Genomic DNA, 6,000 nt, shown 5'->3' on the forward strand with positions numbered 1-6,000 from the left:
GATTAACGATTATAGGTATCTAGGGGAGGCCAAATTTAATCAAGGCATGTGGATGAATTAACAACCCACTAACTCATTGACCTTAGGTATTTATCTTTTATCTTTTATCTTTTATCTTTTACCTTAAACCTTCTTAGGGATTTCCTATAACTATCACAATATAAATCTTTTATCTTATATTTGATAATTATAACTTTTGATCTCATAATTGTTTTGTATATATAAGTATTCATACATACCCTAATTATGGTTATTTGAAAACAAGATATTTGGGCAGAGTAAGAACTAAGTACAGTATATATCCCTAAATTTGACCAACAAATTTCTAGGTACTACGTTATCCTAGGGATTTCGTCATTATAACATCTATGTATTATCTCTTCCTAGACTATCGAACATATATTTCTTAGGCATAATATCACAGCTTACAACTAGGAATAGTATCTATAGCTATATTATCCTAAGGCTTTAAGCTTGATAAAATCATTTGATATTTATAACTATAAATATATTTTGATAAAATCATTTGACAAGCATGTATGCCCCCCCCCCCCCCCCCCCCCCCGGTAAAACATTTAAAACAGTGAAATAGGGGTTGTGTACTCACCCTATTCGCGCGAAACCTTTTATGTAGGGTTGAATCGGGCTCGGGACTTCGGGGACCGCTCCACAAAGTAGCAGCTTCGAGATAGAGAGTGAGAGAGAAGTTTGAAGGCATGTAGAACTGGAATGACACTGCCTTCTATTTATAGTCGAGTTTTAGAGGTGCGAATCAGGAAAATACTTGTGCGCACCGCGCGTGACATTCGTGGTTGTATCCGGAAGTTGCCACGTGTCACTTTTCCACTCAGCCACGTCTCTCGCAATCTACCCGAATCCGGTGTCAAGTGTGCGGTGTGCAGAGAAGCACACTTGCATCGCACAAAAAGATTTTGTAAAAATCATAACCTTCTCGTGCGAGCTCCGATCTAAGCCTTATTTATATCTATGTGATGATCTCAATGGGTACTACAACTCTCCCTTATGTTTTTTTGGCTAGTTTTGACTTTCATATTTGTGCCTAACAGAGTTAAAAGTGAATGATTTTTATAAATAAACTTTCTCATACGGATCCCGTTTTCGACAAACTTTTTCCTAAAGTTTATATCTCAAGGAGTACTACGAAACTCCTTTTCTCACTTTTAGTTAAAACTCAATCAATCTCTAAGTACCATTTTGATGTAATTAATTTTAGTTACGCTGTTGATTTCTATTTTTATAAAATCCATAACTCTTTCTTTTGGAGTCGGATTTTTACAAATCTTTTATCCTTGAGATCACATTAACTAGTATTATCCAAGTACATTAACCAGCTTAGAAAATATTACAAGTTTTCAAATGCTAATTTTTGAGCCTAAGGGACGTTTTTAACAAATAAATGTAATGGCACATTTTATTCATTTTATCTAAAAAATAAAATACTGCAATACCAAACTATTACATCAATTTTCCTACTCTTTCCTAATGACGATCAGTAACAAAAACTTCTCGGTTGTCACTGTCTCCCCCTGTTTAGGAAATTTTGTCCCGAAATTTTATCTTGTCATCGGGCTTCCTTCGAACAAAAAGGGTAATTGTCCTTGATTTGGTCGTCCCTTTCCCATGTGTACTATGGTCATCGCTTAGAGTTCCATCGCACCCTGACAATGGGAATCTGACTATGCTTGAGTCATTTGACCTCTCTATCCATTATTTTGATTGGCTCTTCGATGAATTTCAATTCAGATTTAAATCGGTGTTGATGTTTATTAATAGAGTACAAAAAATTAATATTTTTGGCATATTTAGTTTTTTTTTTGGATAAACATCAACTTAAATATTGAAAAAAAAAAAACAAAATCAAGTGGATTTTTTTCGAAAAAAAATCGTTTTTTGTATATCAATATGAATCTTCTTTTTATGGAAAGAGACTGAAAAATCATGAACGGTATATTAGTTTTTTTTTTCGATAAAAAATGTGGCCTAAAAAATATTAAACGAAAAAAAGAGGTGAGTTTTTCTGGTAAGGTGGTGGATTTTATAGTATAATTTGGTATTTGTGTGTCCAATGTACAAATGCACATCTATTTCCTTGGTCGTTGATCACTATGATTTCTGACGCTCATGATTGGTTCCTTGTTAATTATGGTTTTCTATTGAACCACTCTCTCTATCTCTCTCTCTCTCTCTCTCTCTCTCTCTCTATATATATATATATATATATATATATATATATATATATATATATATATATATATAAAATAAGTAACCAACACCACTCACCATCCGAACAACACCACCCACCGCCACCATCTGTCACCGCCACCCACCTCCTCCACCCCCCATCCAATGCCCATGAAAACCACCATCACCACCACCCGCCACTGCTAACCACGACCACTATCCACCACCACTAACCATCACCACTTGATACCACCACCACCACCACCCATGAAAACCACCTCCCACCACCATCACCACCACTCGCCACCGCCAACCATGACCACCATCAACCACCACCACCCATCACTACCGACCATCACCACCCGCCACCACCACCCCCATTACTACCACCTACCTCCACCACCCATCACTACCACCTACCCACCACCTACCACCCATCACTACCACCTACCGACCACCCACCATTATGACCACCACCCATCACCCCCACCATTATGGCCACCACCCGCCACCATCACCATCCACGGCACATCACAACCACCCGTCATCACCACCCATCACCACGACTCGCCTCCACCACCCATCATCACCGCCCGCCTCTACCACCCATCACCACCGCACGCCACAACCATCTCCACTTACCATCATCACCACCAACCACCACCTGCCATCACCACCATACCCATCACCCGCTAAAACCACCATACACCACCCATCACCACCCCCACTACCACCACCCACCCACCCACCTACCCACTCACCACCACTACCTATCACCACAACCCGTCTCCACCACCCATCACCACCACCCGCCACCACCTACCACTATATATATATATATATATATATATATATATATATATATATAAGGCTAGGTTATATGGACAACTATTGTGCGGACGTGTGGACAATGCTATTCTATGAGAATTACTAAGAGAATAGTTTTTTAGTAATGTGAATATGTTCAACCTCACACAACTATTGTCATTTTCATGCATTCTTACTAATTGTTATTCATTTTTGTTCTCACGCATCGTTTTTCACTCATTTTCATTCTTACATAATACGACTGGATAAACATTCTGACAGAATGAGAATACTAATAAAAAAAGTCTATAATAACCTTATAGACGATTTAATTAGTGAGAATGTATGATAATGACAATAGTTATGTAAGATTGAACTTATTCATATTATCAAACAATATATTTTCTTTGTCATTCTCATATAATAGTATTGTCCATACGTCCGTACAATAGATGTCAATCCGCATTTGAACATCTCTCTCTCTCTCTCTCTCTCTCTCTCTCTATATATATATATATATATATATATATATATATATATATATATATATATATATATTGGTGATAATTTAAGAGAACGTTATCTTACGGCTTTCGTTGGAAATCTTTTCTAACATTTTCTATTATAAATAGCCATGGGTTTGTATTTGTAACTTATATTTCGTGTTATTTGAGGGGCTGTTTGTTTTTTTTTGTGAACAGCTGCGCAACCACTTTTGTCTGCGCCGCGCAGACAACGCGCAGACATATGCTCTCGCAAAGTGTTTGTTTTTTGGAAGTGCGTAGACCAAAAAACGTCTACGCGAGGTCTTCCTGGCGCAGACATGGTACACTGTCTTCAAAGGTCTTCAGACCTCATTTTAACCCAAAAAAAAGGACCACCCGTTTTTTTTTCTTTTTTAATTTTCTTTCTCTTTTTGCTGAAAATGCATTTTTAATCTTTATGACATGAAATTAAGATTGAAAAATTAATTTATTTCAACGGATGCACACATTAAAAACAAACAGTCTTTTTATTGCAGACCGCAGACATTTGGTCCACCTTTTCTGCCGCAGAGGCTTGCAGATGTGGTCCGCAGACTGCCGACATTTTGGCTTCAAAAAAACAAACAGCACCTAAATGTTTATTTAATGGTTTGGTGTTAACAAATAGTTTTAATCTCAATTAATATAATAGTTTAGTTTGAAATCTTAGTTGTTACTTATGAATGTGAGCATTTGGACTGGACCGGTTTTAGAGAATTCACTGGACCGTGAACCGAACCTAGTGACGCATACTAGTTCTGGTTTTTCAATTCTTGGACTCGTTGGCCGATACAACCCTTGTTACGTATGGTACAAGTCGTTTAAGCAGTAACGAAAAAAAACTTTCAGCTTTGATACCCTACTTCGGGGAACTGTAAATCATTCAACATGAAAAAAATAATGAAATTACAACTTAAATTGAAATACAAACTATAAACTACATGTTAAAAAATATCTCATGTTAACATGGCTTCAAACCAATGAGTTATTTAAATTTTAAAAGTTCACAAATTATACTTAAAAAACGAGTCCAATTCCGGAACACATGAATTGACCACGCTAAAAAACTGGAACCAAAACACTCAAACACACCCAAGCTAAGGTGTTGTTTGTATTTTCTGAGGCAAAATGTTTGCAATCTGCGGACCATATCTGTAGACCTTTGCAGTAGAAGAGGTGGACCAAACGTCTGCAGTCTGAAAAAGAAAACTGTTTGTTTTTTTAACATCTGCAGAGTACTAAAATAAATTAAAATCTAAATAAACTGATTTTTTTAAACTACAAAGTAACTTTTAATATATTTATGACTTTGTTATAAATAATCAACAAATTTAAATAAACTTTTATGTATTATTCTATAAAAAGTGAAAATAAAAATGGTACAAATTAATGTATATATTTGATAAAAACCAATTATTTTGATCGCAAATTTATGCCTAAACATTGTAATTAGGAATCAAAGAATTTGATATATAAATGAATGGAAATAAACTTCGATTTTTTCAATTAAATCAATTAAAAAAGTGTCATAAATATTTTTTCTAAGAAATTAATAATGTTTTATTAAATAATATTTTATAAAATTTGGCACAAAAAATATAAGATATACCCAAATAAATTAAATTTTCATAGTAAAAATTTAAAAATTATTTATCAGTTATTTTAAATAAATCACTAATAATAAGATATACCAAATTTTTAAAAACTTATTATAATTTCAAATTTAACATATAATTAGAAAAAGTAAATTTGAATTTTAAAGTGTTGCCTAATATATCTCTTTGACATGTAGCATAATATTAATGAGAAGTTGTATTAGAGTGACACATGTCAAATGGAGATTAAAACTATTCTTTTATTAAAATAGAGAGATATATTCATATTTATATAAACAACATCAACGACCATTATTGTAATAAACTTTAATTTATAAATTTGTCAAAAATATCATGCTTGTGTCGTCAAATTTTTTTTAAATATTGTAACTTTTTTTTTCAAATTGTTTATCACTAATAAAGTTGGAATAAATATAAATTCAAAAAAAAAACTAAAAAAATAACAAAGTATATGTTTTTTTAGGCTAAAAGATGTCTGAAGATGTTAGAAGACTCTGATCCACAAATGCGCCAAGAAGAGGGCGCACAGACATTTTTAGGTTTGCAGTCTTCAGAAAAAACAAACAGTCTGCGAATGCTAATGTCTGCACGTGGTCTGCGCCGCACAGACAGAAAAGGCCAGGAAGATTTGCAGACAAAAAACAAACACTACCTAAGAACCAAAATCCTAACCTATTACATAAAATCAGTACTGATCCTGATTAGATATGATGGAATGCTCGTTGTTAGCATATTTATGAAATTATGTTGTTGCGTGCTTTTATTGAACAAAATTCTCAATTTTAATTTATTTCTATTTATATTTGATACTTTTAAATAATAATAAATGAATATTTCTCAATTTAATTTTT

This window comes from Lactuca serriola, chromosome 8, assembly GCF_051521515.1.
Source record: "Lactuca serriola cultivar US96UC23 chromosome 8, Lser_US96UC23_V15, whole genome shotgun sequence".
Classification (NCBI taxonomy): Eukaryota; Viridiplantae; Streptophyta; class Magnoliopsida; order Asterales; family Asteraceae; genus Lactuca; species Lactuca serriola.